Source organism: Erpetoichthys calabaricus, chromosome 14 (assembly GCF_900747795.2).
Source record: "Erpetoichthys calabaricus chromosome 14, fErpCal1.3, whole genome shotgun sequence".
Taxonomy (NCBI): Eukaryota; Metazoa; Chordata; class Cladistia; order Polypteriformes; family Polypteridae; genus Erpetoichthys; species Erpetoichthys calabaricus.
In genome coordinates, this window is record NC_041407.2 from 90,083,928 (window position 1) to 90,096,975 (window position 13,048).

Below are 13,048 nucleotides of genomic sequence, written 5' to 3' on the forward strand. Positions count from 1 at the left end.
TGGTCAAGTGTCCGCAAACAATTGGCAATATAGTATACAAGGTGGAACGAACCCTTAGATGGGTCTACTCATCCACACATAGCCACTTCTGTTTAAGTAAATTAATATGTACATCTTTATGATATAATTGAAAACCATGTAATACATGAAACAAGCCAACATATGACCAGTTAAATTGGGGCTTCAAACTTCAATCAATTTCACTCAAATCACTTTCTTAATGAGAATCCGATTCTTGCTATTAATTAAGCCCGTTATTTAATTCCATGGTTTGTTGCTGCTCTCATTCTGCCACAGTAGACATTTCCAAAACTCTTGATTTTCTGTTTTTTCCAAGATGTTTCAGTGACTTGAGAAATCAGCCTTACCGAGACATCCACCTTTCTTTATTTTCAGATATTGTGTGATGGGCACAGGTGAGCTGGTCATGTGGCGGCTTGTTTTGTGTTTTATTGTTTGGCTGCTAATTAAGGAAAAAGATACAACTAAGGGACCTGAGTCAAGTTAATTAAAATTAAGGCAAAAGAAGTTAATTAGCAGCAAAAACTGGTCACCAATTAAGGATATGGTCAGAATGAAAACCTGCATCCACTGCGGCCCTCCAGGACCGGAGTTCGACACCCGTGATTTATGCAATAACATTGGCTATCAAATGTTGTGATTTTGTTTATCTATTGGATTTCATGTATCTGTACTTTCTTGCTATAAACATATTTCCCCCCTCCGGGATAATAAAGTCTACCTAACCTAACCTAAATGTCAGATGCACACAGTGCCCAGCCATGAGATTCAAATCCACAATTCTAGAGCTGCAAGGCAACAGCGTTGATCACTGCAACGCCATTGTCCATCAATTGGTCAGTATTTATTTTATTTAACAATTTTTCAAAGGTTTGAGTAGAAATACAATGCGCTCTGAGGCTAAGGATCTGCGCTGGTATCCCAAAGATTGCCGGTTTGAATCCCCGTCACTGCCAAAAAGGCCACTGCTCTGCTGGGCCCTTGAGCAAGGCCCTTAACCTGTAATTGCTCCAGGGGCGCTGTACAATGGCTGACCCTGCGCTCTGACCCCAAGGGGTATGCGAAAACTACCAAATTCCTAATACAAGAAATTGTATAAGGTGAAATAAAGAACAAAAAAAAAAATCACTAAAATGTATTCACATTGAAAACGAAAAACTGAGGTGGGCAGAACCTGCAAGCATCCTAGCATGTCATTTTGTAACTAATTACGTGGAATTTTCTTGTGGATCTTCAAGGAGTTATTAACTCCAGAGCCAGGCCTCCCTTGTCTGAAAAGCATTACTTGTTAATTTATGGCTGACTTGTCTACATCCTCAAGGACAGCCATTATCAGGTTAGAAATAAAGTCTAATCCAAAAAACAAAAAATGTTTGAAGTTTAACTAGCTGGTAGGGAAGAAAGGACAAATCTACCACAGTTGAAATCAAAACCCATGCCTCCCATTTCTTGAATTCACTATAGCTCAGGACTGAAGGAGGACAGCGTCTAACTTGAAAGAAACTGGACGAGAGTGCATCCCTACAGATGGCTGCTGAAACCTGTCATCACATTTCTGTTTCTTTATTTTGACAATTGACGTGCATCATTGAGAATCTAGGAAGCTCTCCTTTAACATATTAAAAATCAAATCAAATTTTATGCATCACATACAAATTATACAGACAGTACAATATGCAATGAAATGTTTAGTTGCTCAGCCGCTATGACTGTGCCTTAACACAAATGTAAAAGGACAATACATAACTTGATAAATTCAAAAAATCATTAATTCAATTATAAATACAGTATGTCTCTCTATTATAAAAGAAAATCTTGAGACAAGATGAGACTAATGCCAAGAGATTTTTTCAAGTCCTGCCCCCCTCTCAACCATTTCTGGTTAACGGCCCACACCCACGATCCTCTCACCTCTCACTTCTGATTCGTGTGAATGCTTTTGTCAGACACAGTCCTTACGCTCTCAGCTCTTATAAATTTTTATGTTTTCCTCACTTTAAGTTCCCAATAAAAGAAGACTTATTATGTCCAAATCTTATTGAAGAATTTCATCATAAAGGGTTATCAACAAAAGAAATGAGTACATGGGCAATCCTAGCACAGAGAAAAGATGAAGTCAAATGAATTAAATTGTCGATCGGTTACACGGCAAATTGGTTAAATGCGTATCAATAGACTGAGCTGAAGCAGTTGGTGGTGATGGTGCGTAAGATGAAAAGATCAACTTACAATATCCCGCAGAATATCTATAATGGTTAACACCATCTGGTCTTCCACCGGCTGAATTACTGTTGAAAGAAGGATGTATCGTAATGTTATTGAGTAATTTATGTATGAGTGATGGGCTAAGCAATAGGACAAGATTAGTTGTATTCGAAATTGGTCGAATAATTCTGATATATAAGATGTTGATATGTCATTCATATTAAAACGTTTACAGTTTCCCGTTAGAATAGCTTTTGCTATGACAATCAACAAATCACAGGGACAAACTTTCAAAAAAGTCAGTTTATTTATTAGAGAGAAAGAAATGATATTCACTCACGGGCAGTTATACGTTATGTTGTCACTATGTAACTCCAAATACGGAATCAAAATTCAATGCAATATTGACGTAAAGTTAATTCCAAATATTGTTTTTACTGAAGTTTTACAGTAAAGTGTAAGTTTAAAAAGTATTTGTGTGTTAATTTCAAAGCCAAACAGAACAAAAACGTATAATGCAACGAGTACCTCTAACGCAACATGAAACATAATTTTCTTTCAATTTATTATGTTTTACTGTTTTTTTCACTATGGTTAATTACTCGCTGTAATGTAAAAATAGTTAATTCTATTCTGCAAATATAACAATTCCAATGAAAATAACAATCTGTTTATATTGTACATCCGTATTCCCAAACGCGAGCAGCAGACCTGCAAAGTGGCTAGCGCGTAGTGCCCGCATGGGGGTTGGCGAGCAAAGCAAGCAGGGGGCAGAGCCCCCTAGTAATAAATAATATATAACTAAATAGATGGCTTAACTTAACTTAATGTGAGAGAGTTAACATTAGGGCATCATGTAATTCTAGACCTTTATGATTTAACATGTGAATGGATTGTGGACAGAAGTGTCTCTGGACCAGTGTTGATGTGCTTGGACCAGGTCTGGTCCTCTGTAATGTGGACACAGAGACACAGAGATATTCAAAACTGTCCACCCTCTATTTCCTCCCAAAGTCCGCAATCATCTCCTTTGTCTTCCCTTCATTACCAGACATTAATGTTAAGAGGTAACTCAGGGATACACAGGTGGATGAGCCTGTGGTTTCCTAGATAATGGACTATCTGACAGGCAGATTGCAGATTGTGAGACTCAAGGACTGTGTGAGCAACACTTGAGCACCACAAGGAACAGGCATGTCTCCTTTAATCATCACCCTGTGTACATTGAACTACAAATATAACACCAGGTTTTGTCACTTGCAGAAATTCTCATGTGATTCTGCAGTTATGAGATGTATTGATAAGGGGGATGAGACAGATGAGATGAGTCAGGTGGAGAACTTTATTTCTTGGTGCAAAGAGAAATATCTGCATCTTAACATCAGCAAAACTGAGGAACTGATTATTGATTTTCACAGCACCAAAGATCCTCCATGTCTGGTCACAATTCAAGGAGTGGATATAGAGGTTTTCCACTCCTACAAGTACCTGGGGGTCCACATCACTGACAGTTTGGACTGGTCTCATAACATAGAGGAGCTATAAAAGAAAGGGCAGAGCAGGCTCTTATTTCTTAGAAAATTGCTTCCTTTAATGTGGGTAATGACATCCTTTACATCTTCTACAACTCTGCAATGACCAATGTGGTTTTCTATGTTGTGGTGTGCTGTGCTGGTAACATCACTTCAAAAGAGGTCCATCAAATCAACAAACTTATTAAAAGGGCAGACTCAATTATGGGATGCACTCTGGACCCCCTGGAGGTCGTAGTGGAGCACACAAATGAGTGCCATTATGAACAATGAGGCTCTTCCTCTCTCTGTTGCACAACAACACTGAGGACTTCCAGCCAATGAATCATTCAGTAGAAGTGCATCAAGATATGCAACGGGGGCTCCTGTATACCAACAGTAATACCACCTCATAATGCAGCACTGTACCTGGGACTGCCAAGTCAGAAGTTTTCTTTCTTTTCAATTTTGTTGATTTTTAGTCATTTTGTTGTGTGTTGTTATCATAGTATGGGTGTATATATATTTACTCATTGAAAGAGCTTCTGTAAAAATCCTTGGGACAAATAAACTTCTATCTATTGTCAAACATGCACTTTTAGGAAGCAGTCATCAAGTCCAAAGGTGAGTGTTACTTCGCAAGGTACAGAGTTGGTTATGTGCGCAGATGTCTCTTTCTCTTTGCCGACAGAAATAAAGAAGAAAAATAAGAATGCACCTACCTTACTTCCGGGTTCACAAAATGGCTGCAACAACACAACATGCAACTTCCGTGACGCCACTTCCGGTTCCTGCACAGTGACGTCTCTGATGCCATCACTACCGGTGCCACCATAATGACGTCACTTCCGGCCATTCCAGATGACATCATTTCCACCATGTAATTTCCTTCCATGTCATTTCTTTCAATCATTTTGTCTATAAAAATGCTTTAAACAGAATGTATGATGTCTTCTGTGATCTATTTTGATTCATTTGACCATATTTATTTCATCTTTGTCCGTTGGACAATATACAGGGTCATTCCCCAACTGTTTTTGAGTTTTCTTGCAAGTTATTTTTATCACACTATCTATCTATCTATCTATCTATCTATCTATCTATCTATCTATCTATCTATCTATCTATCTATCTATCTATCTATCTATCTATCTATCATACAGTGCCTTTCATATTGATCTATCCAGAGGAGTGTTGGCCTGACACCATTGTGACAGACTCTCATATTCATCAAGGTAAGCCTACTCACTTTTGTTAGAGATTGGGCCTGATTTCAGAGTCATGTACAGCTATGTAGTCCTACGTGTAGAAGGAGTATAGCAGAGGACTCAGCACACAGCCCTGTGGAGCCCCTATCCTGAGAGTGGTGGATGATGAGGTCTGGGGTCTGCCAGTCAGAAAGTTAAAGATCCAGTGTTGTGGAGAAATCTTCAGGAAAGATGAGCAGAGTCTTCAGAAAGGCAGTCAGAATTTAGACTTTATTGCACTGCATAGGAAACAATTGCAGAGCACATGAAGCCATGTCTCAGTTCATGAAGTGATCCCTGAGCATCCCGTCAGTCCCAAATTTATTATAATTCTTATCACAAAAATGCCCCCCCCCCCCCCTTACACTGTTTCCCATCATCTACTGTACAGGATTTCTCATGATGAGGGCCTCATTCGGCACCTTTCCTCATAACAATCACCTGGTGTTCTGGACACTCTCATAAAAATACCCTAACCACGTAGACATCCCCGTAATAATCTTCTTCCCATCCCGCGCCCCCATAGACATCCTTATAACAATCTTCATCCCAATCCATCTTCTCATAACAACCACTTTGGCTCGACAGACAGATTTGCCACCCGGAGATGAGCATCACCTGATTATCCCTCCCTTTGTTTTCACATCCAAAATCCTGAGCCATGAAAGAACGATGGCCATATGGTTAATCAATTCTTACAATTAAGTTGGGACCAGGAGGACCCACATATGGAAACTGGACTGCCTAATTAATAATTCAATTAATTGTTACTTGTTGCACTAGTATCCCTGTAAGGCTAAAATAATAGGTAACTGTGCCAGTAAGAGGCAGTGCGCAGCTACCTCATACTTGACACAGTGCTTCATACAGCCTTTAACAATTGATTCTTTAAGCTAACTAATGTGTTCTGCTGTAACTTTATTTTTTATCATTAGTCTGGCATATAAACTTAAATGCTAATCTAAAACATATAGCAAAAATGTACATGCTAACTTAAAAGCCCACCAATGCAGACCGCGGTGCTGTTATGTCGTAGTGCACAGCTGCACACTTGTTTGACATGGCTAGGCTGCTGCTTACCTCACGGACATCTATGTGCAGGGAAGGATCCCTAACCGTCAATAATCAACTCTTAAGCTCCTGTATAGCTCATACTAGCCTGATATTATCATGCATTTTATTGTAACTTTATTGCCTAAGGTATTGATGAGCCCTAATACTTCTAAATGTCATTTGAGTGCTTATATGTTTTATGCGCTAGCTTGAGAGCGCGCCCTTTACTCACACAGGCAAAGTCCCTGAATGTACTGGAGTTTGTTTAGTCTTCTGTCAGTGAGAAGCTCAGCACTGGCATTCTTGCAACAAAATCTGCCAGCTTGCTTCTTTAGAGAACATAACAACCTTCAAAACAAAGCAAGCAAGGGCCTTTTTGCCAAATAAATGGTGTCCTTTTAAAGCTGTTTCAGGCCTAGTCTTTTCATAGCTAAGAACACTAAAACTAATAATGAAGCGTATTGATCCTTGATCAAAATTCTCAACACCAGCTGCCCAATTCACAATAAAGTGCTCAGATATAGATACCTGAGCTTGGCAATGAGCTTCAAGGAGTTTATTGTGTCAGGTACAGAGCTATGGTCTATAAACAGCATTCCCATATAGTTGAAGGATCAAGGTGATGGCATCCTCTGTGGATCTACTGGAGTGATATTTCAGACTGTAATGGGGCCAGTTCTTTTGGCATATTGTGAGGTTTATACTGTACGGCATGTTTCTTCTATAATTATAATCCTAACTTGGACACAAGATAGGTATTTCACATAAGGAAGACACAAATTTCAGGGTGAGCTTGTAATACTCATTGATCATGGAGAGTGGCGACTTGTTGCTAACTAATTAGCACATGCAAGTAAGAATTTGACTGTGCCCTGTACATGTGACCATATTAACCTTATCAACATACAGGTATGTTTAAAAAAAATTTATTCATGATTTTACTTGCACCATAACTCAAAACCTGACTCACCCCGGTATCAACAATGTCAAGCTTATACACTTACCTCACACACAGTTCCTCTCATTTGTATTTTGTGTTTTGCCTCAAGAGATTTTAAATTTGATAGCCACGTGAACGCAGTGGTAAGATCTTGCTTTTTCCAGTTGAGGCGGCTGTCAAAAATCAAGCCTGTTTTGTCTAAACGTAACCTTGAAACAGTGATACATGCTTTTATGACGTCTCGTCTGGATTACTGCAATGCGCTTCTTTTTGGAATTAGCCAGGCCTCCATTGCTTGCCTACAGCTGGTGCAAAATGCTGCTGCTCGATTTTTAACTGGTACAAGCAAGATATCATTACCCCAATTTTGGATTCCCTTCACTGGCTTCCAGGTCGTTTTTGAATCCATTTTAAGATTCTTGTATTTGTTTTTAAATCCAATAATGGTGCGCCCCATTTAATCTGTCGGAACTGCTGCACCCATATGTACCGTCTCGCTCTTTCAGGTCAGCAGACCTGATGCTTTTACTTGACACCCTAAGACACGATGCAAACTCAGAGGTGATCAGGCTTTTTCAGTTGCAGCTCCAAAACTCTGGAATGATTTGCCATTGCACGTTAGGCAGGCTCCTTCACTTGCTGACTTGAAATCTTATTTAAAAACACACTTTTACTACCTGGCCTTTGACCCAGTGTGAGATGTTGACTGGGATCTTAGTTGACTATTTGTGTACAATTTTTTATTATGAATTTCTTCGGATCTAATGTGTTTTTGTTAATTTTATCTCTTTGGTTATTGTGTGTCTTATATGTTGGGCTTTATTGTACAGCACTTTGGTCAGCTCTGACGTTGTTTTAAAAGTGCTTTATAAATAAATCTCTCTATTATATAAAAAAAATCTTGGGACGAGACGAAACATTTTCAGAGAGATAATTTCACGTCCCACGAGACGAGACTTTTTGCTAAGAGATGAATTAAAAAATAACAGGTCCAAGCAGGGGCAGAAATAAAAGACAAAAAATAGATGAAGAAAAGACACAGAGTAGAAGACAAAGTAAAACGTCGTAAAGAGGTTTGTTGGTGCGATACACATGCAGAGCAGGTTAGAGATTAGGAATGTACTAAAATTCGAAAGTCTCAGAAAAACTAGTAAAGATCACATTAGGGCTAACAAATGGAAATTATTACTTGGTGAAATAATGGAACAGCGAAAAGAGATCAAATATATGGACATAGGTGATATGACAGAGCTACTACAAGTTTAATTTCAAAGAAACCACAATTCGGTCAGTTTTATATTTATGATCACGGAGAAGCGATGCAACATAGAATCGAAAGAGTTAAATGATCGGATGTATTAGAAATTCTACAGCCAATAATGGATACAAATCCATACATCCAAAAGTATCACACTTCACACAAAATTTATCTGAAAAACATGGACAAAGAAGTTTTCTTGGATTTCTGTATGAATCCGAAAGATCACACTCGCATATATAATAAACCAACATGTGACGAATTGTCAGCAATAATAGTTTCGAAAGACGGAGCTATCAAAGACAGAGTTGATATTCGGGTTTATCCAAAAGCACAGCGGGATTCGTCGTAAGTGGCAGATCCGGGAAAATGACTAGCAAGTAGGGCCTGCACAGGGGTTGGCAAGCGAAGCAAGCAGGGGGCAAAGCCCCCTAGTAAATAAATAAATAAAATAAAAATAAACAGATATTACATTCATCCATCCATCCATTGTAAATGAGGACAAAGATAAAGACTCCATATATTGTAAAGGCAAAAAATAATAAAGCCTTTCAGCAAAATAAACATCTCAGAGAATGCAAGTCTCAAATTAAACTATTCAAGATGGCGGCACTTCCGGTTAAATACTGGCCAGGCAGGAAGAGGCGGGTGTAGGTGGATGGACACGGGACGTAACCTCAAAGGTGATGAGGTTGACAAGGATCCGGTCTACAGAGGTAAAAAGAGAAGAGGTGTTAGAATACAGTGCCACCCTGTGGACTGGTGAGGTATTACAACCATCAGAGCCTTTAAGCTGTCCCCAAGGCACACGTGTGTGACACCATCTATCCATTTCTATATTGAAAGGTCGTGGGGGCCAAGGAAATCCTAGGAACACTTGGTGCAAAACAGGAACTGACTATGGAAATGGTGCCAATCCATAGCAGGGCACAAACCCGCCATATCATGTTAACTTAATATACACACACTACACAGGCAGCCAGCAGGCCACACCAGAACTATAACCTATGTGGCACCAATCTAAACCACTGTGTCACACTCTGATGTGATAGAATTATTTTAAAAGTTTATATCAGCCTGCACAAGCAGACTCACAAATTTGGCAGAGACCTGTGTTTCAAGTAGATTTCCATTTTGTGTGTGGGTATTATTGCCTCACAACCTTCCTACAATTCAAAGATGTGTGTGTGTTAGATTAGGGCCTGATGGGATAACAATCCATTCACCTGGTCTGGGCCATTTTAAAACTGACCATTAATATAGTCAGCATATCATACAGGAGTCCCCATGAGAAAACACTTAGAGAATGTGCACAGTCTACTGATCAGAGTTAAACCAATAACCATCCATCCATCCAGTATCCAATCCGCTATATCCTAACTACAGGGTCACGGGGGTCTGCTGGAGCCAGTTCCAGCCAACACAGGGTGCAAGGCAGGAAACAAACCCCGGGCAGGGCACCAGCCCACCGCAGGGCACACACACGGGACAATTTAGGATCGTCAATGCACCTAACCTGCATGTCTTTGGACTGTGGGAAGAAACCCACGCAGACACAGGGAGAACATGCAAGCTCCATGCAGGAAGGACCCGGGAAGTGAACCGGGAAGGACCTGGGAAGTTGGGTCTCCTAACAGCGAGGCAGCAGCGCTAGCCACTGCACCACCATGCCGCCCTACCAATAATCATAGTAGTCAATTTATTATGGTATTACATTATCTGATTATAGTTCTGCCTGTGTTGTGGAATTAGGAGTTTGAAAGCACACAAATCCCAGTAAGTTCCAAAAACATTTAAAAAAATGCCCAAGAGAGGGGGATATACAGTCAAACCCCAGCTAATAATAAGGGAAAGCACTGAATCTTTATAAAATAAAAGAAACAAAAAACAAAATAAAACAAAAAAAACCCCACAAGTAAACCCACCAACTGTCGGGCAAGTTCAAAATGAACCAGCAGGAACTGTGGGAGACCTTCCCGAATTTATCATGCAGAGGGCAGTTCCTAACAGTGACTGACAAGTGGCCCCGCCTCTTGGGGGACCACCCACAAAACACATGGGTCATAACATAGGCAGCTTAAAGGCAAGATCAAAAACAAAAAAACAATGAACATAATCAGCAAAAGCAACATTCACATAAATTAATGACACAAAATTGAACAAAGACATGAAGTGAGACTTTGAACCCCAGGAGGAGCCAGCATAGCATGGATTTGAGCATTAAAAATATGCATAAGCCAAAAAGTAGGAAAATGCATATGACAAAAAAAATGCCATCCTGAAGCAATCATAACACAGTATGGATTGGGTTAATCAACCTCATACATATGCAATTGAGATGCCCCTCATTGGTTGGTAGAGTAGCCTCCAACCTGTTGCACAGATCAGGCAGTGTCATAATAGTGGATCGGGCAGTGACAGCAAATAATAGAGACATTTGCATTGCATGGTACACTGCAAAGGTTAATGCTGAGGTCTACATTTATTACTTAGATTTCAACCAGTTTTAGATAGGTAGCACAGCTAGTCCAGAAATAAATCGACAAGAACAATCACAACAAATGCAGTTTTTGTCCAGTATTGTATCATATGAAGGTGAACTTGCTGACCTACATGCAATAACTTTAAAGATGTCACATGTTACACAGCCATGGATAATTCTGGGAAAATAAACAAGGAAACCCATAACACGAATGTCAGAAAATAGCAACACACATAAGAAAATCAAAATGCAATTGTGGCATAACATTCATTGTTTTAATATCTTCTAGGATGTTTTAAAACAAAGATGAATGCCAAAATTATATTCTTTGTGGTTGAAAATTCTGGAATAAACTCATAAAACGGGCGCTAGTTGAATGAGCTGCCCTGTGGGACATCCTGAAACTTCGCGAGATCTCTCCAAAGTTGCTGGATGTCATGGCTGGCCTGTACACTGGTACTGTGAGTGCTGTGCAGATTGGGGGCAGAACCTCTGCGTTTTTCCCAGTTGATTCTGGGGTTCGTCAGGGGTGGGTTTTTGTTCCTACTCTGTTCAGTGCTTGTATGGACTGGGTCTTCGGCAGGGTCGTGGGGTCCAGCGACTGTGGGGCATCTGTTGGTGAAGAAAGATTTACTGATCTTGACTTTGCTGACAATGCTGTGATCTTCAAAGAGTCAATGGAGGCTCTGATCGGGGCTCTCAAGAGACTGAGTGAGTGGTCTGAGTGTCTGGGCGTGTTAGTGTCCTGGGTAAAAACCAATATCCAGGCATTTAATGACCTCTTAGGCACAGCCATCAGCAGTGTGTCTGCCTACAGAAAGAGTGTTGACCTTGTCGAGAGGTTTACTTACCTCGGCAGTGACATTCATGTTTCTGGTGACTCTTCTTATGAAGTCAGTAGACGGATTGGGAGAGCATGGGGAGGGTCATGAGGTTGCAGGAAAGGAGTGTGTGGCGCTCCCGATATCCTTACAAAAGGATGAAGGTCCAAGTCTTTAGAGTCCTGGTTCTTCCTGTCTTGCTGTATGGTTGACACTATCCAGTGACCTGAGATGAGCAATGGACTCCTTTGGTATTGTGACTCTTCAAAGAATCCTTGGTACCGCTGGTTTGACTTTGTGTTGAAGGGGCGGTTGTTCATGGAGTCCCAAATGAGGCACATTACCTGCATTGTGAGAGAGCGTCAGTTACGGCACTACGGCCAGGTGGCGTATTTCCCCAAGGTTGACCCGGCTTGTAAGATTCTCATTGTTGAAGTTCCGAGTGGCTGGACCAGGCCAAGGGGACACCCATGTAACACCTGGCTGCGGCAGATAGATGGTCATTTCTGGAGGGTGGGACTGGACTGCGTGTCTGCCTGGAGCATTCCCATTCAGGATCCTGAGCTTTTTTATCGTGTGGTGGGTGTGGCAATGCGCTGTACTAGTGCATGCTCCCCAACCTGGCCTAACCTAACCTGGCGCTATATAAATAAAATGTATGATTATTATTATTACTATTATTATTTTTATTATAAGCCTCATTCGGACAGGGTAAGTTTCACCCACTATCACTCCCCCTCCCAATATTTAGAATACAAAAGGAGTACTGGTAGGTCTTTTTTTCCACTTCAGTCACTAAATAAAGTACAGTAATTATTAACAGAAGACCTCTGTAAATTTAGTCTCATGCAGTTCCCTCAAGTTACAGAATTTTACTGATGTGTCACTCTGAATGGGACTATTTTAACTTGGGGGTTATTTTTTGCAGAGTTTTTATAGAAGGTAAAGTCTCTATAATCTTTACAGAGACGTGAATGCACAGTCCATAAAAAAAAACTGACATGAGCAATTTGCATTGACTACAATTATAGAGGTGTCCTGGTTATATTTACTTTACCCTACCTTCTGGTGTAATACTAATCCCAACATGAAACCAAGGAAAAAAAAATTAAAGAAGGCGAAGAATCTAAATGATTCATTGTGACCTAGTGTATTATCATGCTGGAAGTAGCCATTAGAGGTTCAGCCGCACCAGGCTAAAACTGATTAAGAACAGTGATGGAAACTGAGTTATTAGTTTAAAAAGAAATATAATCTGAGATTGTGCTCTGGAAGGCTGTATTTAATTATTTAAAGTCGAGGACACGTCTCTATTATCTATATATATATTTCGAAATAGATGTTATTAATTTTACTACAAGGGATTTTGGCAAACCTCAGGTAAATCCTGGCCATGAAAATATGCGTATGGTCAAATGCTGTGGCATTCAAGCAATGATTAATTAGCATTAACAGGCTCAAAGTGTGTCAAGAAATCATTCCCCCGCACCATTACACCACCATCACCATC